This window comes from Mirounga leonina, unplaced genomic scaffold (genome assembly GCF_011800145.1).
Source record: "Mirounga leonina isolate KUSES-001 unplaced genomic scaffold, KU_Mleo_1.0 Mir_447, whole genome shotgun sequence".
NCBI classification, from domain to species: Eukaryota; Metazoa; Chordata; class Mammalia; order Carnivora; family Phocidae; genus Mirounga; species Mirounga leonina.
In genome coordinates, this window is record NW_023270757.1 from 10,492,452 (window position 1) to 10,517,908 (window position 25,457).

Below are 25,457 nucleotides of genomic sequence, written 5' to 3' on the forward strand. Positions count from 1 at the left end.
GGGGATGACTGCCAACATGTATCTTGGGGGGGCGTGGAGATAAAGGAAGTTTCCAAATGGATTTTTATATTAAAGTAGACTTACAGGATCCTGGGGGTCGGGCTAAGATTGCCTTTTGCCCTTAGCAAAGTATCAACATTGAGGCTGTTGAGTCCCTAGAGAAATGTTGCTCTGTCTGTCTCAAGGACCAGTCAATGGACTGTAGGTAGTAAGGAAATTTAATAATTTTTCTTCTGCCTGTGTTTCCCACATCATATATTACATTATTGTTTAGTTTCTAGAAAGAAATATCTTTTTACACATTTTTAGGGAAAAAAGAGCTTTCTTTATATTTTGCTAGTTGGTTTGTTTTTTACTTAAAAATATTTCTCCTAGCAACTTTAAAAAGGCTCACAACAGATTAGTTCAATGGTCAGCAAAGAGTACTGCTGAGGCCTCAGTTAAGTTTGAGTCATTTTAGAGGTCAGAGACCACAGTTTACTCTCCCCTAAAAATGGGAACTGCTATAAACTTAGAAAGACCACTTAAATTATGAAGAGTAGATTCTAGATCTAAACCCAGACAACCTCCTAGATTGAAACCACATTTTCAAAGCAACAGTTGCAACAAATTCTGTTTTTTTTTTATTTATCCTAAACAAGATACAATAAATAATAAGCTAGAGAGATGTTTGAAGGTGTGCAGTTGATTCGTTCAACAGAGTGCATATAGTGTTGGGGAGGAAAACTTCCTCTGTCCTATGGTCCTTCTAGAGGGATTTAGAATCAAATTGATGTGAGACAGATTAACAGGAGAAAATGAAATTTAATACGTGTACTTAGGGGGAATCCACATAGATATGAAATTTCAAAGACAATTAGGCAACAAGAAACTTATCTGAGTTAAGGAGAGGGGTAGGGTTCTGAGGATACAAAGGAGAGAAAACTCTTGAGCAAGAAAGTAAAAAGGGATATTGGGGGGGGAAAGGAGTCTCTGTTAATAGCTGTCTTTGTTGCAGGCTCTCCTTTCCAATGTAAATTTAGGCAGTTATGGGGGAGGCAGAGAGCTTTTCTTGCATCTGCTGGGTTTTTATTACTTTTAACTTGAAATGATCTTTATGCCCAAGTGGAATATTTTGGGGCATCTTAACCTGCACCCCTTCAATAGGTAGACGTGGGACATGCATGCTTAATAAACTTAACCTCAATCTCATAGCCAGCAAGAAGCTCTTCATTTGCCTAAAATTAGGGTCATAGCATTGGAAGTATTTAGAAAGGGACGAGATGTGGAGCCAAGCACCTGTCTTTCTGATCTGAGATGGATTCACTTCTATATCATGTCTATACCACTGAGAGTGACAATAATTTAAACTATTGCTCAAAGGACTGAGCTCCAAAATGTGGAGTTTATTTCAGTGGTCATCAGGGTGACTGAAAAGGAGAGGATGGTTGGATCGCTCTACTGCTGACAACTTATAAGATACTGTGGGAAACAAACTCCTAGAAGGGGAGTACTGATGGTAGATGAGTCCTACACTGTTTTTAGACAGAGTCATCACATGGACCTAAAATTGCAAATAAGCCTACAGCATTTCTTTATACAAATGATATAATTAGGTCTTTTAGTATTAGACTTCTCATTTATCACTATGAAATTCATCCATTTGCCAGCCCTTATTAAGTGCCGGTGATGTAGTTTTGGAGTGTTATTGGGTTCTGGAGCTGATGGCCAGGAAAGAATTCTTGAGAGGTCTTTGGTGTGAAAATCATGGGACAGGACAGGGGGGGGGGGGGGGCAAAAAGAGGTGCATTGGGTTGTGAGGGGTGGCGATTATATACTTTCAAACTGTGAGGTGGTTAGGGACAGAACAAACCCCCAGCGTATTTAGGAAGCAAGGTTTCCAGGACCCTGAGGGGGCTAGCAATTTTTAGGAAAGGTCATTTATTATTGTTTAGTAAACCTTCAGTCGAGAGACCCTTCAGATATTTATCAGTGGGTCCCATGCTTGGCGGATGATTCCTAACATGTATCTTGGGGGTGGGTAGAAATAAAGGGGGCTTTCAAAGAAATTTCTATATGCTTAAAGTAGACTTGCAGGATGCTGGGGTGGGGGGGGCAGGCTAAGATTGCCTTTTGTCTCTAGCAAAATGTCAGCATAGAAGCAGCTGAGCTCCCAGTGGAAGTTCACCCTGCCTGTTTCAAGGACTTGTCAATGGGCTGGACTAGTAAGGAAATTTAATTTTTTCTTTTGCCTTTGTTTCCCACATCACTGCCAATGCCTCCAATCCTTTACCAGTTCTTATACATTTGGAATCAGATATGCTTTTAAATTGTTTTTCTGAGACCCTAGCAACTGATTTCTATACATTGAGTTGGCCATATAGGCATCGAATAGGATCACAATTGGTTGTTTAATATGCTGCAGGATTGTACTGTTTTTAACCCTCTATCCTAGAAACATTGTGTTTGTTGTAACCTGATGGGTGAATGATACGAAGGAGAGCTAGGGACTATTTAGCCACATCTCGTATTAGATTTCATGAAGCAGAACCTTTCATGGAGTAGAAGCTGGCAGTTCATCAGGTTCTGAAATATACTTGGAGAACATTCAAAAACATTACTGATGAGGGGCGCCTGGGTGGCTCAGATGATTGAGCGTCTGCCTTCGGCTCAGGTCATGATCCCAGGGTCCTGGGATTGAGTCCCACATCGGGCTCCCTGTTAGGTGGGGAGCCTGCTTCTCCCTTTGCCTCTTCCTCTCTCTCTCTCTCTCTGACTCTCATGAATAAATAAATAAAACATTAAAAAAATTACTGATAATCTCTAAAGAAACTGATAAGACAGAACTAATTTAGCTAAAAATTACAGGGTAAGATAATGGCTTCACCTAATCTTTTCCTGGGGAGTTGTTGCGGCTCAGCAAACAGCAGGACTCTGTGTGTGTGTGTATGTGTGTGTGTGTGTTGGTGGTGGAGGAGGGGAATGTGTGTGTGTGTGAGTGTGTGTGTGTGTGTGCATGCATGCACCATTATTCATTATCAGTATTTCCTACTTTAAACCCTGTACCTTGCTTTGTGGGCTTTGGTCATGGTCAGCATCTTTCTCCCACTTCTGCTTGGGTCTTTCATGACATATTGCACTGCAGGAAGTCTTTCATTTCTTAGCAAGAAAAAATTGAATGACCAACAGAAACACTGGCTTTCGATGCAGAATTTGATCTTTTAGTCTCAGGCTTAGGCTCCTGAATGCTACTCCTATTTTAGAGTGCTTAAAATTATCTCCAGCACTTATAAATAAATTCCATTATCTCTCACATGAAGGGCATTTCACCATTCAAAATTATGTTGGCGAGGTTCACTATGATGTCAATATTCCTTGTAATTTTCCTATTACTCATTCATGTTAATCAGAAACTTGAAATTAATTGGTTATCTAGGTTCCATGGACTCCAAATTTTGTTTAATCTCTTATCACATCAGTTGAAAATTGCTGGCTCTATGCCTCAAAATGGGCATATATTTATTTGTAAATTACATAATATAATGCATATAAGACCATATCAATATGTTTGATACATTATACTACATACACAAATCAATGAAAGAGATATTCTTATATTTTATAACTAATCTTAATGAATGGTCATGCACCAACCCACCCCACCTCACACCCAGAGAATTCCCCCCCATACTTTGAAAAGCACTGAAATTAATTTTCCAGACTATTCCAAATTACGACTATGGTTAAATCAGTGCACTTTCATACTATTGTCCTATGTGTTTTTATCTAGCAAAACTGAGGTTCTTACTGATATTTTCTATGTATGCTGAAATTTCTGTGACTTTTATCTATTATGTTGTAACTATGATGTGTTGAACTAAACAAGGGCTAGCAAACTAGATCCTGTGGAGCAAATTTGGTCTACCCCTGAATTTTGTAAATAAAGTTTTATTCTAACACAGCCACACCCGTTTGTTACATAGTGTCTATGGTTATTTTCACACTACAGGGCAGAATTGAGTAGTTGTGAGAGATTATGTGGCTTACAAAACATGAAATATTTATTATCTAGGCCTTTATAAAAATATTTGCTGACTCCCAAACTAATTGATCAAATATTGTATTTAGCTAAAGATACTTACAAGAAGATTAGCATCAATATTTAAGAATACCAGCAAATATTGCCATGCCTATTAATATAAAATAATAAGTAGTGGATTATAACCCTGATTTAATGATAGATGAACATATGGTAAAAATAGGTTTACTCATGAATTTAAATTTCACCCTGACATAGTTCTATTTGCATTAGATATTCTTATTTTTTTTCAAGTCCTCTCACAATGTAACAGAGATACAGTTTGGTTTAGCTTATTATTTTATTGAAAGTGTAATTATACAGTTTCCAGTAGAGCATTCCATTAGGCAATGGAGAAACAAAGAGGAAAAAAAAAATTTTTAAGATTTTATTTATTTATTTGACAGAGAGATACACAGCGAGAGAGGGAACACAAGCAGGGGGAGTGGGAGAGGGAGAAGCAGGCTTCCCGCAGAGCAGGGAGCCCGACGCGGTGCTTGATCCCAGGACCCTGGGATCATGACCTGAGCCGAAGGCAGATGCGTAACAACTGAGCCACCCACGTGCCCCGAAAAATATTTTTTCTATACTTCAGAAAGGATAGCAAGACATAGAAAAAGCACTGCTGATCTAATCACTGAACATTTTTTTCCTAAGTATCAGAAAATAATACTTAACAGAACAATAGTATATTATGATTTACAAGTATTTTTACATATATTATATCACTTCATACTTAAAACCCTAGGAGAAGGCAATGCACCTCTTATTATCTATGTTTTGTAGATTGGAGAATAGAGGCTTAGGAAATTTGTTTCATCCAAAGTAACATGGCCATTAAGAGACCAAGCATGGGGCGCCTGGGTGGCTCAGTCGTTAAGCATCTGCCTTTGGCTCAGGGCATGATCCCAGGGTCCTGGGATCGAGTCCCACATCGGGCTCCCTGCTCGACAGGAAGCCTGCTTCTCCCTCTCCCACTCCCCCTGCTTGTGTTCCTGCTCTCACTATCTCTCTCTGTCAAATAAATAAATAAATAAAATATTTTAAAAAAAAAGAGACCAAGTATGAACTTGAGTCCATCCCTAGATATCTATACCTTAGTATTACTCTAGTGTTGACCCATCTGTAAGGTCTTCTTAATAGCATTATCTGCCAGTTAAATAATTTGCATCTGTATTTATATTTTAAGTTCCCATTAAAACTCTATGCTTTTATTAGAGTGTGCTGTATAAACATCAATTTGCTGACAAGAATTAGCTCCCTAAGCAGTTTGTCCAGGCTTTGAGAAGCAAATCGTTCAGAAATATCATCTATTCCTCCTTATCCAGGTCTTATATACCATATAGTGTCTTTTTCAAATAGCCACAATTTGAAATCTAATATGTGTATGTGACAATCCACATGTGCATTGAGGGCAGCTAATAAACTAATTGATCATTTGAGATACCTGCCTGTAAGGGACTTCTAATCCAATTGGAAACAAAATTTAATCTGACATAAAAAGTAAAATTATTATTGAAAGGTGACATATGTGAGTGGGTTAGAAGGTTATTATTAGTAATCAGAAGACAATAATTTCGGGGGACTAAGAGGGTCACAGAAGACTTTAAAGATAGCAAAGAATGTATAAGGTGCAGAATATTACGATAGATAAAGAGGTAGAAAGAAGAGGGGGAAATATACTTCAAAGGGAATTTATTTATATAGGTTCAAAAATTTCATTAAGAAAGAAAAATTCTAGGGGCACCTGGGTGGCTCAGTCAGTTAAGCTTCCAACTCTTGATTTCAGCTCAGTTTGTGATCTCTGGGTCCTGAGATCCAGCCCTGCATTGCCTTCTTTCCCTCTCCCTCTCCCTCTGCACTCCCCTACTCACCCTGCTCTCGCTCCCTCTCTAAAGTAAATAAATAAACCTTAAAAAAAAAAAAAAAAAAGAAAAATTGGGGAGGCGAAAATAGTTTTTAATGTCTAAATCTAAGTATTTTTGTATGTTGTTTTTTTTCCTAAGAAGGGACTGTCATTATTTAGTTTATTTTGAATAATCACTAATATAACCAAATATTGAAATATTACAACTGACAATCAAAAGAATGTGGTGTGTGTATCTATTTGGAGTAGGAAGAGGTAGGGTCTGCTTCCTAGTATAGACTTTAATCTAACAAACCCTGTCATGGTTAAATATTCTACCAATGAACATATCAATTTTGTGAACTGTACTTTTAAACATCTAGCACTGCCAGGGCTTAGGCGTTATCTTTGGAGTACTTTTTGTCCCTATGTACTCTCAAATGGTGAAGCTCAAAATGCATATAGAACACATATAACTTTCTCTCTCTCTCCCTCCCTCTCTCTCTTTCTCTCCCTCTCATTTGGAATCCATAGTACTTGCTAGAAAACCTGACAGTAAATTTCTGCCCGATGAAATTACTTGCTGCCAAGTCCTCCTAGCCACAAAAATCACACCCACATTTTGCAACATAATTGGTGCCTGCACCTTGTCAACTTGAAAGCAGTAACTCCTGCATAGGATCTTTGTTCCTATTTTAAGGTTTGCATCCAGACTAATCTGTGCCGTCCTCCAGTCACAGGTCAAACATGCCAATCCATCTGGTAAGTGTGAAGATGATGAGCATTTCTAAACCTGTACAGATTGATCGATTAAATGCAGTGTTTGCAGTCTTAACCGCTATTATTCTGACTTAATTAAATAATTCAGGAAGGTAGATTTTTGAAAATTTCTTAGATGAATGCTATCATGAAATTATGGATAATAATAAAGACATTTGTAGGAAGCCAACACATTTGCAGCTGCCTAACCAAAACAGCCACATGGATTTATCGTTGGTATTTCAAGGAGGTATAATCCTTATAATTTGGCCCAGTTAAGGTTAAATGTTCCTCTTAGCCTTTCTCTAAATCTCTGTGACCTAAGTCTAATTTTTTCACGTTATTTTGAAACACTGGTTATTAGGGTGCTATACCCTAAATGGTCAGATAAGAGGTTTGATTAATTAATAAGTACTCAGCTGCTTTCATGACTAGCTGATTTGGAAAGTCCATACAACACATTTTAAAAGCAAAACTCGTAATCATATGGGATTACAGGAAAGTATTTAACAATTAAAAATACAAGTCATAGCCAGTGATGTCTCCTTATAGCAAAAATACTACAACTCCCATTTCCCTTTGTTTTAAAATTGAATTGAATCTTTAAGGAAAATCATCAATACTTACCCAAAGAATAATTTATTGATGTATGTTAGAATCTTGAAATATTTAGAACTTTTTCTAGAAATTTAGGAATTAATATTTCTTTGAAAGGAATACTGAGAAGCATGCTTATTTATACTCACACTCTTACCTCAACTGGATAATAAAAATAGCAGATATCTTTAAAAGGTAAAAAAGGAATTTTTTTTGGTGGATACTTCTGTTATTTAGAAGTTCCAGTTTAAGAAATATGGTCATTTACTTGAAAGATATAACTATATTGTTTTAAAATATAAGATAATGGTTCCTAGTTAAAAAAAAACAAACACCTTGATATATTGTCATCATTTCTTTCAATTATTAGTATATCCATTTGTTCCACTATTTTGGTAATGTTTTTAGAGTATTCACACTAATAACAGTATGTCTAACTCACCAGGAAGTTCATTTTCAAGATGATAGTTTCATAATTCTTTAGAGCATAAAATGGTAATTTTATCTTTTGTCCTTGCCTCCTTAGTTAAGGAATAAGAACTCCTATAAAGAAAAGAAATGGTGTTCTTATCACTTCTTAAAACTATCTACTATGTGTATGATACTAGATTGCATCTATCATTATATATTGAGAAGTGCAGAGCCCGTTATCGTGGCTGGTCTGTTATTTGTATGTAAAGCAAGTGTCCTCAGTGGTTTCAGACAGATAAAGGTGAGGCTTCTATGAGGAAAGGGCTAGGAGTGTAAGCAGTTTAACCTTGTCACCTTTTATAAGCCCAATTCTTCCTGTTCCTTCTAATACATTCCTAATTCTCTACTTCTCTCCCTTGTGTCATGATTGGATTAAAATGTGGCTACGACAAGGGTTCTGAATACCAATGCCTTCCTATTGCATCTATTCTGCATACACACTGTTAACTTTCAGGTTTAGTCTAACAAAGAAGATACAGCATTTTGTCCTCTGGTAAAACTGTCATTACTTCTATTTCTATTTTTGGTTTTTCTGCTTCTGCCAGATTTTCCTTTACTGTGAACTGTTTTGCTAGTCTGTGCTACCAGCTATAATGATGATGATTTGTAACTAGTTTCCTTTAGAGGATATGCTGTCAGGCAGTTACAGAAAGCTTCCTTAACTTATCATTTAAATGTATGTGGTTCCCTTTGCACTCAGGTTTTCTTAGACCGTTAGTATCATTTTCTCCTCCTTCTTCTCTATTTGTCTCCTAAGTACCGCTCTCTTCTGTCACGCAGTTCCTTGTTTGTTCTGCCCACACATTTGGTGGTATCATCTGTCAGGATAGGATTGCGCACCCTGAGCAGAGGAAAAAATGAGGATAGAATTACCTTGCATTCTCTGAAATTTATTCATATATTCCCTGAGAGTTATTTCTAGTATATGCACTGTGTGCACTCCTTGTCCTTTGAGAGTCAGTGCAAATATACCCATTTAGCAGTCGGTTTCAGAATGACTTTGCATTTGCTGAGTACACTTCCCCAAAAGAGAGGGAGACCAACCTTAACTTAATCAAGGCCAGTTCCCAAGAAGATTAGGCATAAAGATTTATAACTGGACAGGACCTTGGAGTTTTACAGAGAATTGAAGCAAACAAGAGTGAAGTTGGTGTCAGGGTACTATATTTAATCCAAGATTACATAATTAACAGCAAGGCCAGAATTAAAATGCAAATCTCCAGCCTTGATGTATGAGTGAAACATGTGGCAATGCTTTGGCATGGTGGAAAAGAGTGATGTGAAAAACAGAGGGTCTTAATTCTGGAGTGCATCCTGCCTTGGATGCTCTGAAAAAAAAAAAAAAATAATAGCTCCGGGGTAGTCTCAGGATTTCATTCCTGCCAATGAACATTTGGATTTGAGAGCAGTATTACCATGCATTACCATTTCTTTAGTGAAATCCCTGTGTTCTTGGCCAAGATGAATTTGCCATCTGGAAGAGGAAAGCCCCCAGAATAGCTGCAATGGCATGTCTACCTAAGTCAGATCAATCTATATCAGATCGTCAGACGCAACCTTAAGCTGGAGACTAGAGTTCAGAAGTTTTCCAGTGTCGTTTTCCCTTTCTAGCACTGGCATTTGGAATTAGCTTGGAGGGAAGGGTAGTAGTAAAATAGGATAGTCTCTTAAGGGAACATTTTAAGATTTAGAATACAGGTAAAACAGGTGCAAAGGACAAAGATCTAAAATTTGTTGGCATATATTTAAATTTCAACAACAACAACAGAACCCCACTCATATTGGTAACTGGAAGTAGATGTAAGCTGGATATTGATCAATCAAAGGAAATCCAGAAAAAAACAGCCAGATGGTGAAGAGTCTGGAAATAACGTCTCGTATTTAATGCTTTTAGAAGGAGAAGAATAGGGCAAAATACTAAAACCATCTCTAAGATATTTCAAGAATTATCAGCTGGAAGAGGAAACAGTTATTTTACAGAAGAAAAAAGTTAAGAAACAATGGATATAAATTCCTAGGGGACAAATGTTGTTAAGGTAACTAGAAGAGAATGAAAGAAATTAGAGCTGTACAAAAGCTATTTCATGAAGTAGGTGAATAATGATTAACTTATCATCTGAAAAGTAGAGACTAGATGACCAATTACCTGGTTAGGATTTTTAATGATGCCAATAATAAGTAGAAGGCTAGTTAGGATTATGTGAAAAAGTTCTTTTTAACCCTAAGATTCTATGAACTTATATAATTATTAATATAAAATATTTGGTTATATTTTGACTTATTCTCTATATTTAGTGGGTTTTTTTTCTTTATTACTCTGGAGTCATTTACTAAGGAATTTTCTGATCTCTCTTGAGTCCTTTGAATGATTCCATTCCCAGATGCTTTTCTGTGGCTAATTCATTCCCATGAAAACTGGGAACTAGCAATATGTCAAGTACTGTGTGTAAGGTGGAGGAGATACAAAATAAATGAGATTTTGATTCTGTTCACAACTTGCTTAGAGTCTGTAGTGATTCTCAGATTGACATGCATTTTGCTTTCTGCTGTAGTCATCAAAATTGGTTTTGTAGGGGAAAAGGAAAGAAAGTTGAAGTCCAGGGGCGCCTGGGTGGCTCAGTCGTTAAGCGTCTGCCTTCGGCTCAGGTCATGATCCCAGGGTCCTGGGATCGAGTCCCGCATCGGGCTCCCTCTCCGAGGGAAGCCTACTTCTCCCTCTCCCACTCCCCCTGCTTGTGTTCCTGCTTTCGCTGTCTCTCTGTCAAATAAATAAATAAAATCTTAAAAAAAAGAAAGTTGAAGTCCAGTTGGATGTAGTGTGTGCCAGGCTAGATGGCTTGGCAATGAGAGAACCACTGATGTTGCCATGCCTATCCTACAAATCCAGCAGTAAACTTGGTTTCAAATTGGCATTCATACTTATAAGGCACCACTGTCTATTACCTGTGCCAGGTTTATTTAACTTTGAGGAAGGAATGAGAAAGAGATCATGTCAGCATAGCTTCATCAAGTAAATTTTCCTCAAGAGTTCTCATAAGAGTCCAGGCACTGGTTTCCAAACGCCTCAAGGGGCAGCTCAGGTTTAAAGGTTGAGACCCGGGCACCTGGGTGGCTCAGTCGTTAAGTGTCTGCCTTCAACTCAGGTCATGAGGGTCCTGGGATCGAGTCCCACATCGGGCTCCCTGCTCAGCTGGGAGTCTGCTTCTCCCTCTCCCACTCTGCCTGCTTGTGTTCCTGTTCTCATTATGTCTCTCTCTGTGAAATAAATAAATAAAATCTTAAAAAAAAATAAATAAATAAAAATAAAGGTTGAGACCCTGTGGGTAGGTGTAAGCCATCTCAGCAGAGGAAAGCCACCCACATGACAGCCTGTGAGCATGGCTGACGACCTCCTCAAGAGCCATGCTTTTTACAAGAAACATCACACAAAGAGCCCAAGGGTTGTATTTTCTATTAGATTTTTATATATTTTTTGTCATGTAGACCTTCAGGTTCTATATATTCATTCAAGGTCCTCCCAGGACCAATGTAATTCACCAATCAGAGTTAATAAACAATGATGTCTCATAACACTGTTCCCTGTTTATGCATTTTCAAAGAAACAAAGCTGAAATCTGAGAACAAGTTCCCACAGAGAAAAGGTACACCCTGCTGTGGATCCTTTCTCCTCAGATGGTCTGTGAGCAGAAGAGGGTTATGATGGGTACTATAGTTCAAGAAGATTAGCTTGTAGCAGATGTATGAGAAAATATTAGCAGTGAAACTGGAGGTGGGGGAGACAGAGGTGGCAAGCAGTGCGTGACATACAGTAAACACTCAAATATGCACTCAAAAAACTAGAGAGCCATTTAACAGTAGTTTAAATGAAAAATGAGGCTAATGAAGAAGACGTTGGCACTGAAAATGGGAAGATGGAATAGGTTGAATAACTATTATGGAAGTACTGAGGCCAGAAGTGGAATGCTGGTCAGGAATCTGTGATAGATTATCAATTAATCTGACTCCAGTGAATAGACAGTCAAGGAAAATATTTTCCCTGTTCCACAGAAAGAAAAACGTGAATGTGAGGATTTTAAAGCACTTATGTAGAAGAAAATAAATTAGCAAAATATAGTTTATGAAAGATGATATCATAGATAAATGATTCTAGAAATGACGGGGACCCTGAGCTTTTGGTCATCTCCCATTTTGTTAAATGAATATAGTTAAAGTTTAGTATAGACTTCAAAACTTTAATTTTCACAAAGTCCCTGGAATCATTCTGCCTAATATTGCACCTTTATCCAAAGCACAGCCACAACACAACTCCTCCCAAATAAGTGAAACGGAGATGAAAGAAATAATTTACTGATTTCACAAATATTTACTAAGTGCCTTCTACGCACCAAGCACTGTCTGGGCACTTGTGAATATCAGCAAACAAAACTGATGAAAATCTCCCGTAATCCTAATAATTAATAGAAAATTTATATAAGGTGGTAAATGCTGTGGAGAATAAATGAATGAGTATATAATAAAATACAAAATTTTTAGTATGTTATGTTTATCTTGGCCTTAGATTTGTTTAAAATCTTGTTTTTTAAAAATACACTTGAGGCACCTGCCCGGCTCAGTCGGTGGAGCATTTGACTTTGATATCGGGGTCCAGTGCCACATTGGGTGTAGAGATTACTTAAAAATAAAACCATTAAACAAAAATACTCTTATTCTAGGGCACATGGGTGGCTCAGTCATTAAGTGTCTGCCTTCGGCTCAGGTCATGATCCCAGGGTCCTGGGATCGAGCCCCGCATCGGGCTCCCTGCTCAGTGGGAGGCCTGCTTCTCCTTCTCCCGCTCCCCCTGCTTGTGTTCCCTCTCACTGTCTCTCTGTCAAATAAATAAATAAAATCTTAAAAAAATTACTCTTATTCTAGAAACTGAAAAATGAGGAAAAAGCATATTTCAAGTAATTTACCGAATTTTTTGGTTTATCGTTAATAATCATTAGGTAACTTCAGGGCCCAATCCTTTAACAAATACATTTTCAGTAATAAAAATAAAAGTTAAGTGATTGCAAGTATTAAACAAACAAACAAACATTGTTTTGTTGTATTTTTTCCCTTGGTAAAAATTAATATGTATTAGAATCCAATAGTAGTTTTTTTTAAATATTTTATTTATTTATTTGAGAGGGAGAGAAAAAGAGAGAACATGAGCAGGGGGAGAGGGAGAAGCAGACTCCCCACCAAGCAAGAGACTGATTCGGAGCTCAATCCCAGGACCCTGGGATCATGACCTGAGCCTAAGGCAGATGCTTAACCCACTGAGCCACCCAGGTGCCCCCCAATAGAAGTCTTTTTTTTTTTTAAGATTTTATTTATTTATTTGAGAGAGAGAATGAGAGAAAGAGAGCAGGAGAGGGGGAGGGTCAGAGGGAGAAGCAGACTCCCTGCCGAGCAGGGAGCCCGATGCTGGACTCGATCCTGGGACTCCAGGATCATGACCTGAGCTGAAGGCAGTTGCTTGACCAACTGAGCCACCCAGGCGCCCCCCCCCCAATAGAAGTCTTAATGTTTTTTCCGTATCAATATTTGTGACAATGGCTCATTACTTCATTAAATCCATTTAGTATGTATCCAGAGAATGTATTTACAGATTTGTATTTTATTCATTTTTTTCTCTCTCTCTTTCTCCATACATCTATTTATGGAAAGGAATGGAAGTGAAACAAATTAATTCACTTTGTAAAATTTCCCAAAAACTCTTGGGGAAAATAAAAGTATTCCATAAGTGGTTTAAGGAAACAATATTCCCATTATTACTGAAAGTCTTAAATGGTGGATCTATCCATTTAATCTTTCGGATGGTTTCAGATGGGTACTTTATATACTATGTGCACTTCAGCATGGCTTATCAAATCCCTTCCACTACTCAGGTTCAGAGAGAGAAGCTGAATGCACATGGTATGCAGGGAACTCACAGGAGCTCAGTCTTTTCTCTAACCAGATCTGGTACAGAAGGATTTCTGAATAACCTCAAGAACTGGTGATCTTAATTTGGTATCCATAGCAAAGGAAACAGTCAACAAAACCAAAAGACAACTGACAGAATGGGAGAAGATGTTTGCAAATGACATATCAGATAAAGGACTAGTATCCAAAATCTATAACGAACTTATCAAACTCAACACCCAAAAACAAATAATCCACTCAAGAAATGGGCAGAAGACATGAACAGACATTTCTACAAAGACATCCAAACGGCCAACAGACACATGAAAAAGTGCTCAACATCACTCAGCATCAGGGAAATACAACTTAAAACCTCAGTGAGATACCACCTCACACCAGTCAGAATGGCTAAAATTAACAAGTCAGGAAACGACAGATATTGGTGAGGTTGTGGAAAAAGGGGAACCCTCCTACACTGTTTGTGGGAATGCAAGCTGGGGCAGCCACTCTGAAAAACACTATGGAGGTTCCTCAAAAAGTTGAAAATAGAGCTACCATATGACCCAGCAATTGCACTACTAGATATTTACCCCAAAGATACAAATGTAGTGATTGGAAGGGGCATGTGCACCCCAATGTTTATAGCAGCAATGTCCACAATAGCCAAACTATGGAAAGAGCGTAGATGTCCATCCAAGGATGAATGGATAAAGAAGATGTGATATAGGGGCGCCTGGGTGGCTCAGATGGTTTAGCATCTGCCTTCAGCTCAGGTCATGATCCCAGGGTCCTGAGATCGAGTCCCGCATCGGGCTTCCTGCTCCTTGGGAGCCTGCTTCTCCCTCTGTTTCTGTCTCTCATGAATAAATAAATAAAATCTTAAAAAAAAAAAAAAAGAAGATGTGAGATATATATACACACACACACACACACACACACACACACACACACACAATGGAATATTATGCAGCTATCAAAAAATGAAATCTTGCCATTGGCAACGATATGGATGGAACTAGAGGGTATTATGCTAAGGGAAATAAGTCAATCAGAGAAAGACAAGTATCATATGATCTCACTGATATGAGGAATTCTTAATCTCAGGAAATAAACTGAGGGTTGCTGGAGTGGTGGGGGGTGGGAGGGATGGGGTGGCTGGGTGATAGACATTGGGGAGGGTATGTGCTATGGTGAGCACTGTGAATTGTGCAAGACTGTTGAATCACAGATCTGTACCTCTGAAACAAATAATACAATATATGTTTTTGAAAAAAAAGAAGGAGAAGATAGCAGGAGGGGAAGAATGAAGGGGGGAAATCGGAGGGGGAGACGAACCATGAGAGACGATGGATACTGAAAAACAAACAGGGTTTCTAGAGGGTGGGGGAGTGGGAGGATGGGTTAGCCTGGTGATGGGTATTAAAGAGGGCACATTCTGCATGGACCACTGGGTGTTATACACAAACAATGAATCATGGAACACCACATCAAAAACCAATGATGTAATGTATGGTGATTAACATAACAATAAAAAATTTAAAAAAAATAATAAAAAAAAAGGAACTCTTAATCTCAGGAAACAAACTGAGGGTTGCTGGAGTGGAGAGGGGTGGGAGAGATGGGGTATCTGGGTGATAGACACTGGGAGGGTATGTGCTATGGTGAACACTGAATTGTGTAAGACTGATGAATCACAGACCTGTACCCCTGAAACAAATAATACATTATATGTTAATTAAAAAATTTAAAAAAAAGGATAATAATTGATGGGGCTGGGGTGCCTGGCTGGCTTAGTTGGTGGAGCATCTGACTCTTGATATTGGGATTGTGGTTCAAGCGTCACATTGGGAGTAGATATAAGTTAAAAATAAAATCTTTATTAAATAAAAAAAGAATAATTGAAAGTTCTCTTTTATTCCATGTTCTAGCTATGCTGGTTTTAAAAGTTGTTAGTCTATTACAATTACAAAAGCATTAATATACATTTTAAATCAGTCACTTGAAAAAAATCTTTTAAAAAATCTTCAAAAAAATCATTAATTTTTAAAATCTTAATTTTTTTAATTTTAATTTTATTTTTTTTAAGATTTTATTTTTTTGACAGAGAGATAGAGAGAAAACACAAGTAGGCAGAGAGGCAGGCAGAGGGAGAGGGAGAAGCAGACTCCCCACTGAGCAGGGAGCCTGACGTGGGGCTCGATCCCAGGACCCTGGGATCATGACCTGAGCCGAAGGCAGATGCTTAACTGACTGAGCCACCCAGGTGCCCCAATTCTTTTTTTTTTTTTAAAGCATACGAGCCCAATGTAGTGTTTCACTCCTACCTTACTCCATAAACTCATCACAAAAAAGAATGGAAGTATCTGGATGAAAAATCTGGCTCTTGCCAACAGGAGGCCTTTTAGTTCCTGGACTGTTGGCAACTGTCAGTGATGAAATCTGAGGCTGCGGAATGCAGACTAATGAGGTCTCTTCTCTCATACTGGAAAGAGTTCTGGACGAGAGTCAGACAAAATGGTGTCCAACAAGTGTGCAGCTACCTTCCAGGTTAGGGGTTTTTAGCAAATCACATAAATATTTTGTGACTTGAGTTTTTTTGTTTTTAATTAATTGAAGTGCATACTTATTTGGATTTCTTTAATTTTTCCTTCATGCCCTTTCTCTGTCCCAGAGTTTCCTCCAGGATACTATATTTGGTTGCCATGGCCTAAGATCTTGTTGGTTGTGATAGTTCTTTAGACTTTGATATGATGACACTTACAGTTTTAAGGATTACTAGTCACATGTTTTGTAAAATTTCCCTCAATTGGTAGTTGTCTAATGTTTTTCTCATGGTTACACTGGGGTCATGGTTTTGGGAAGGAGATCACAGAAATGAAGTGCCATTTTCATCATATCATATCAAGGGCACATACCATCAACATGAATTATCACTGATGATGTTAATCTGACCACCTTGATGACATAGAATTTGTCAGGTTTCTCTACTCTGAAGTTATTCATTTTTCCCTATTTCCATACTGTGAGCTTTGCAAAGATGTATCATCTACACTTAAAGAGCGGGAAGTTATGCTCTATCATCTTGAAAATGGAAGATCTAAATAAATTATTTAGAATTCTTCTAGATGAGAAATTTTTCATTTCTCTTATCTAGTTGGTTAACATATTTAATGATTTATTAATGCATATTTATTTTGTGCCTCAAACTATGTGAGCTTTGCTACTGGGAATTTGTTCACTTGGCTTTTGTGTCTATTTGTCATATCCCCATTATTGTGAAATTTCATTTTTTTAAATACTTTCTTCCTTTTTGGCACTAATAGATGTTCTTGGCTCACCTTTTTTATTTCCAGACTTGGTATTACAAACAGAAAATTTTCCAATGAGCTTTGGTTCCTTTTTTTGAGAAGAATATTTGAAACCAAGATTTGGGTGCTCAGCTTGTTGCTAAATATTTGTATATCTATTCATTTGTTTTTATATTAAGCTAAACATGAGTTTATAATGATGTCTCCATTTCTAAAATATTGCCATATGGATTATTCTGGCCTCTTGCTGCTGCTTATCTATAAATTTTGACCCCAACAGTGAGATATCTGCCTGCTACTATTCTCCATCCAGTTAATTAACTATCAAGTATGGTACAGTGTTTATGTGCAGTTCCTTTTGCCTTCAATCTTAGAGACTACACTCATTTCCATGTTACTTAGGTCAGCACCTCTGCCCCTCACTCCCTCCAACAAGGCTGTTTCCTACATTTGTATGCAGTTAACTTCTTTTGTGACAGTCTGCACTCTATACCAGTGTTCCATAACTTCCTAAATTTTATTTTATTTTTTAATTTTGGGATTTTAAGTTAAGTTCACTCTTTGTGCTATAAAGTTCCGTGGATATTGACAAGTGTGTATTGTCATATCTACCATTACAGTAGGATGAGGAAAAATTTCACTGTCCTAAAATCCCATATGCATCACCTACTCAAACCTCTCTCCCTCAACAGAATTCCTGATAACCACTATAATGACTAATCTGTTCACCATCTCTGTTGCTTTGACTATCATCTTTCATACTGGCTTCTTTCACTTGGCAATATGCATTCATGCATATTTTTATATGGCTTAATATCTCATTCCTTTTTATTGCAGAAGTTTTCCATTGTATGGATATACCACAGTTTGCTTATCAATTCACCTACTGAAGGATATCTTGGTTGCTTCAGTTTTCAGCAGTCATGAATAAAACTGCCATAAACATTTTTTGAAGGTTATATATGGACATATGTTTTCAAATCAGTTCTAAGAATGCAATAGCTAGATTGTATGGTAAGATTTAGTTTAGCTTTGTGAAAAACTGCCAAATGGTCCTCCAAAGTGGATGGATTATTTTAAATTCCCACCATCGGGGCGCCTGGATGGCTCAGTTGGTTAAGCAACTGCCTTCGGCTCAGGTCATGATCCTGGAGTCCCGGGATCGAGTCCCGCATCGGGCTCCCTGCTCGGCAGGGAGTCTGCTTCTCCCTCTGACTCTCCCCCCTCTCATGCTCTCTCTATCTCATTGTCTCTCTCAAATAAATAAATTAAAAAAAAAAAAAACTTTAAATTCCCACCATCAGTGAGTGGAGTTTTTGTTGTTCTGTATCCTCACTAGCAATTAATGATTGTCAGTTTTTTGGATTTTTGTCATTTTGATAGGTATGTAGGATACCTAATTGTTGTTTTAATTTGCCTTTCCCTAATGGAGAATGCCAAGAATATTTTCATATGCTTACTTGATTGACATCTATCTGTCTTCCTTAGTAAGTTGTCTGTTCAGACCTTTGCCTGTGTTTTGAATGACTTCTTTTTTTCTTACTGTTGAATTTTAAGACTTCTTTTTATTTTGGATACAAGTCCTTGATCAGATATGTTTTATAAATATTTTCTCCCAGTCTGTGGCTAATCTTTTCATTATTTCATTATTTTTTTAAAGATTTTATTTATTTGAGAGAGAGCGTGAGAAAGAGATCACAAACCAGGAGGAAGAGTAGAGGGAGAAGCAGACTCCCCGCTGGGCAGGGAGCCCAATGCAGGACTCAAGTCCAGGACCCTGGGATCATGACCTAAGCTGAAGGCAGATGCTTAACAGACTGAGCCACTCAAGTGCCCTAATCTTTTCATTCTCTTAACAGCATCTTTCACAGTAATAATTTAGATTTAATAAAGTCCAATTTTTTTTTTTTTCTCATGGGTCTTGCTTTTGGTCTTATATCTAAAAATTCATCACCAAATTGAAAGCCACATCAATTTTTTCCAATGTTTTCTTCTAGATGTATTACACTTATATTTAGGCCTACAATCTTTTTGACTTAATTTTTTTAACCTTATGGCATCTATGTCTAGATTCTATCTATCTATCTCTTTCTCTTTTTTTCATATACATTCAACTGTTCAGAATCAATTTTTGAACATATTACCTTTTTTCCATTGAAGTGCCTTACTGCTTTGTCTGTCTCAATGTTTTGTTTTTTTGTTTTTTGTTTTTTGTTTTTTTTTTTACCAATACCCTGCTTTCTTGATTATTGTAGTACTACAGTATATCTTGAAATCAGGTGGGGCAAGTCAACCAATTTTGATCTTCTTCAGTACTTGGTTGGCTATTTTGTATCTTTTGCCTTTTTGTGTAAATTTTAGAATCAAGTTGTTGATATATATAAAATACCTTGCTAAGATTTTTTCAAAGATTTTTTTCCTGCCAAGATTTTTATTGGAATTGCATTTATTCTATAGATCATGTTAAGAATAATTGACATTTTTGTAATATTAAGTCTTCTGATTTGTAAACATGGGACATCTCTACATTTATTTAGATTTTCTTTGATTTATTTCATCAGAGCTTTGTAATTTTCCATATACAGATTCTGTACATCTTTTGTTTAATTTTTACTATGTATTTCATTTTTTGTGCTATTGTAAATGGCATTTTTTATAATTGAAGTTCATATTATTTATTGCTGGTATATAGGAGAGCAGCTGATTTTTGCAGCTGACCATGTATCCTCTGACTTCCTTACTCACTCCTTAGTTCTAGGAGTTTTTTTTTTTTTTCTCTAAATTTTCATTTAAATTCCAGTTAGTTAACATACAATGTAATATTAGTTTCAGATGTGGTATTTAGTGCTTCATCACTTACAACACCCAGTGCTCATCACAACAAATGCCCTCCTTAATACCCATCATCCTTCTAGCCCATCCCCCACCCACCTCCCTTCGTCAACCCTCAGTTTGTTCTCTATAGTTAAGAGTCTGTTTTCTCGTTGGCCTCTCTTTTTTCCCCCTATATTCATCTGTTTTATTTCTTAAATTCCACATATGAGTGAAATCATATATTTGTCTTTTCTCTGACTGACTTATTTCACTTAGCATAATATACTCTAGCTCCAACCACATCATTGCAAATATAATATTTCATTCTTTTTTATGGTGAGTAATATTCCATTGTGTGTATATATATATATATATATACCACATCTTGTCTATCCACTCCTCAGGTGATGGACATTTGGGCCCTTTCCATAATTTGGCTACTGTTGATAATGTTGCTATAAACATCGGGGTACATGTATCCCTTCAGATCAGTATTTTTGTATCCTTTGGGTAAATACCAAATAGTGCAATTGCTGGATCACAGGATAGTTCTACTTTTAACTTTTTGAGGAAACTCCATACTGTTTTCCAGAATGGCTGCCCCAGTTGGCATTCCCACCAACAGTGTAAAAGGGTTCCCCTTTCTCTGCATCCCCGCCAACATGGGTTGTTTCCTGATTGTTAATTTTAGCCATTCTGACTGGTGTGAGGTGGTATCTCATTGAGGTTCTGATTTGTATTTCCCTGATGATGAATGATGTTGAGCATCTTTTCATGTGTCTGTTAACCACCTGGATATCTTCTTTGGAAAAATCTCTATTAATATCTATCTTCTGCCCATTTTTAATTGGATTATTTGGGTTTTATTTGATGTTGAATTTTATAAGTTCTTTATATATTTTGGATACTAACCCTTTATCAGAGATGTCATTTGCAAATATCTTCTCCCATTCCATAGGTTGCCTTTTAGTTTTGTTTATTGTTTTCTTCACTGTGCAGAAGTTTTTATTTTGATGAAGTCTCAATAGTTTTTTTTTGTTTGTTTGTTTTCCCTGCCTCAGGAGACATATCTAGTAAGTTGCTATTACTGATGTCAAGGAGGTTATGACCTGTGTTCTTTTCTAGGATTTTAATGGTTTCCTGTGTCACATTTAGGTCTTTTATCTATTTTTAATTTATTTTTGTGTATGGTATAAGAAAGCAGTCCAGTTTCATTCTTTTGCAAGTTGCTGTGTAGTTTTCCCAACACCATTTGTTGAAGAGACTGTCTTTTTTCCACTAGATATTCTTTCCTGCTTTGTCAAAGATGAGTTGACCATATAGTTGTGGGTCCATTTCTGGGTTTTCTATTCTGTTCCATTGACCTATTTGTCTGTTTTTGTGCCAGTACCATGCTGTCTTGATGATGACAGCTTTGTAGTAGAGCTGGAAGTCTGGAATTGTGATGCCGCCAGCTTTGTTTTTCTTTATCCAGCTTTGCTTTTCTTTATCAAGGTTGCTTTGGCTACTTATGGTCTTGTGTGCTCCCACACAAAGTTTAGGATTCTTCGTTCTAGCTTTGTGAAAAATGCTGCTGGTATTTTGATGTGGATTGCATTAAATATGTAGAATGCTTTGAGTAGTACAGACATTTTAACAACATTGGTTCTTCAGTTTATTTCATCAGTGATTTATAGTTTTCAGAATACAGATCTTTCACTTCTTTGGTTAGGTTTATTCCTTGGTATTTATGTTTTTTGGTGCAATTGTAAATGGGATTGATTCCTTGATTTCTCTTTCTTCTGCTACGAGGAGGGTTTTGTTTTTGTTTTTGTTTTTTTGTGGATTCATGACTATGTGTTTTTTTTAAACCTACAAAATTTGAGTAATAATAATTCCTGCCTGACAGTTTAACTGAAAAAATAACTACAATATTATATACGGCAAAGACCAAAACAGAATCTCATACATAGTAAGAGTTTAATAAATAGTAACAAAAATTTTAATTGCAACAAGAAACTTTGGTGTAGAGATTGTTTTCCTAATCTGCTTGAAAAATACTAAGGAAATATATTTTTTTCCTAACTACTTCTGTTATTCATTAAAAAGTAATTAAAGAAGTTTGTAGTAATGTGATTCTAAGTTCTCTGAACTGATTTTTCCTTTTTTTTTTCTTTAGTTTGAGACAAAGATAATGCTGTAAATGAATGCATGTTTTTAATTGTTCTTAGTGTTCCTTTGTGTCAAGGAATTTCTTATTTAAAAAAATGAAAATCTTTCATATTATTGCATGTTATTGTATTAGACTTTATAATACTACAAGAGGCTGAATCCAAATCAAAGGAATTATAATCTTTAATTAATTTTATTGAGCAATAAGTACAGATAGAGGTTAGAAAAAATTATAATACTTTTACCTTTTTCATTGCTTTGAATTGCAATTTAAACAATTAAAGTAGTCAGTAGTGAGGGGATAGAAGGGCTTGAAAAAGTCTATAGGGACAAAAATGATGCAATAGAGAGAACTATTGAAAGAAGAGATGGAGTGGTGCATGAGCCAGAGGAGCTGGTGTATAAACTGCTCTCTGGATCCAATTGGACCATGTATTACTCCTATAATAGCAATTTCCACTTTTATTGAGCAAAATCATGACATTTTGTTGCTATTAATATTTCTCATTTCCGAGCTTCACACCAAACATTTTGATTCAATATGCCTTGATTCGAGTCTGGGAATCTGAATATGAACAATAATCAGGGTGTCTGGGGGACATATTTGGAGAAAGTACCTGTTAAGGACTGAATTGTGTTTCCCCACAAATTCACTGGTTAACCCTAACACCCAAAGTGGTTATTATTGGAGTGAGGGCCTTTAAAGAAGTAATTAAGTTTAAATTTGGTCATAAGGGTCGGGACATAATTTGATAGAACTGGTGTCCTTATTAAAGAGGAAGAGACACTAGGGTGCGTCTGCACAGAGGAAAGATGATGTGAGGACACGGCAAGAAAGTGGCCATCGGCAAGCCAATGAGGAGGGCCTTAGGAGAAACCAAACCTGCCAATACCTTAATCTCGAGCTTCTAATCTCCATGCCTGTGTGAAAATAAACTTCTGCTATTTAAGTCACCAAGCCCATGGTATTTTGTTATGCCAGCCCTAGCAAACTAATACAGAATCCTAATGCACCGCCATCCTATGTGTCTACTACATGCTAGATAATTTTAATAATAAGTATGCTGAACACTAAGTATGTAGGATTTCTTCCTTTACAAAACACGTATTTTTGTGGACATTAATTATTTCAATATAGGAAAAAATTGAAACCAAGAAGATACTGAAACATCTCAGCTTGTTCTTTTCTCAAGAGATGTCATAATATCAAGGAATATAGCTTCTGATTCTTGATTATTGCTGTTTTTGTTTTCCTCTCTCTGTCTCTCTCTCTCTCTGAAACAGAGAACAAGAGTAGAATCATTATCTATTGGAAATACCACTCTTTTTAAAAGAAATTTAATTAGGAAATCAAGATCTTCTATTATTGGGGTCAAAGGCTGAATCTCAGTGGATGATTAGCTTGAGTGCTAATCCAGTCACCTACTCACTTGCCAGATTTGCTTACTATAAATCTGAATATCTGCATGTGAATTTGTGAAAAAAGGGAAAAGAGCATTCTTAAGAGAATTCCTGGAAGCAACTCCACGAGAACTATTCATAACTGACAAATGGTCAGGGAGCTTGGAATTGATATGTGGAGGAGAAAATCCAATTCCAATAGGGAGGCTGGCATAATATAGCATCACAAACCAGGAAGGGGCTAATGTTCACAGCATGACATTTTGTATTTTTTTTAAAGATTTTATTTATTTATTTGACAGAGAGAGAGAGAGTTAGCGAGAGCAGAAACAAGCAGAAGGAGTGGGAAAGGGAGAAGCAGGCTTCCCGCTGAGCGGAGAGCCTGACGTGGGGCTCAATCCCAGGACCCTGGGATCATGACCTGAGCCAAAGGCAGACGCTTAACTGACTGAGCCTCCCAGGCGCCCCCACAGCATGACATTTTGTAGGTGCTCAAAGTCTTAGAATTGCAATTGAGTATCACAAAGGAAGTGTCTTTTTGTTTGTACTCTGTTGGAGACAAGCCTTACCAATCTTGTTGCTTTCTCATAGTCTGGTGTTCTTCCCATTGGGTTACCATCCCAAGCCTGGCTATAGCCAGGTCAGGACAGAGGTTTTATCTCCTTTCTCTGTTAGATAGGTTGTTCAATCTTGGTGGAATTAATAGGCACAATGTTAGAAAGTGCATTAACAGCACTTGTAGTTACATTACTTTTCAAGCACTGGCCTAGAGGAGTTCAAAAAAGTAAAAGAGGGGGATTGGGTGGTTAAAAATAGTCACGTATTTTTTTTAATTTTATTATGTTATGTTAATCACCATGCATTACATCATTAGTTTTTGATGTAGTGTTCCATGATTCACTGTTTGTGCATAACACCCAGTGCTCCATGCAGAGCGTGCCCTCTTTAATATCCATCACCAGGCTCACACATCTCCCCACCCCCCTCCCCTCTAGAACCCTCAGTTTGTTTCTCAGAGTCCATAGTCTCTCATAGTTCGTCTCCCCCTCCGATTTCCCCCCTTCATAAAAATAGTCACTTCCATTTTGTTCTTTGAATCTGTATCATGTGAGATATACTCTCAATACTATGTAGATGAAATTAAATAGTTGTTATGTAAAAGGATATGGAGTGTATGACAGACTAAACTAAAGGACTAGAGAATATCATAAATAGATAGTTATGTTCTATACTTTTGTTTATCATGTTATTTATAAAATATTTCAGGTTGGAATATCTTTCATGTTAGTCACCTTGAAGGCAGTCAAGATAGAGTTTACTATTTCCCTTTACACAATGAGAAAGCCAAGATTTGGATAGGTAAATGTTTTCCACTACCTTTCCTACTTCCAATCTGCAAGTGGCAGATTTGAAACTTAAACTGAGTATCAGTTCTTCTCATTCCTCAGCTGGTATGCTTTTTCTGAAATCTGATTGTTTTTCTCATGAAGCAGAAACAGCTGTATAAATTGATAGTGTTCCTGGAAAGTATTATTAATTTCAATGGATCAGTTGAATCCATTCCTGGTTACCAGAGCTGGAAGATCTAGAGCAAAGAAATATGAGATGACATCATAAATATGGAAGGAAAAAATTTGAATTGTGATCCAGTTTGTGCTGGAGTCACTTAGCACCAAAGAGCCCAAGAGCCAGTTGACTAACATCTATTTCCACCTCCATATTCAGTAGCTTGAAATTGGTAACTTGCAATTGGCCACGTTGGGCATATCAGAGAAATAAGCAAATGCTATGCACAATCAGGGCTTTTTTTTTTTTTTAATCTAGAAAGATAGTTAAGTAATATTTATTAGCACATTGGGGTGTGAGATGGGGGTATGAGTAATGAGTAATAGAAAATTCTGATCTTTGGAGTAAAAAGGTCTTTGGTTTAAGTTCTGTCTCTGCCATTAGAGAATAGAGTGACTGGCCAAATTACTTATTCTCTCTGAGTCTCCATTCCCAACAAAGTATGGGCAGCTAATAACCTCCTTGTAGAGCTTTAGGGTTAATGATCATGTATGCAAGTGCTGACACATAAAAAGCAGTCAATTTTAGGTGTTATTATTAGGATTATTAGAAACTT

General features: G+C 37.0%; 1 long non-coding RNA gene across 1 annotated transcript in view; it reads left to right on the forward strand.

Moving 5' to 3' along the window:
- LOC117999073 overlaps positions 1–25,457 on the forward strand; it is a 663,845-nt gene that overhangs the window by 249,347 nt on the left and 389,041 nt on the right. The window lies entirely within an intron of this gene.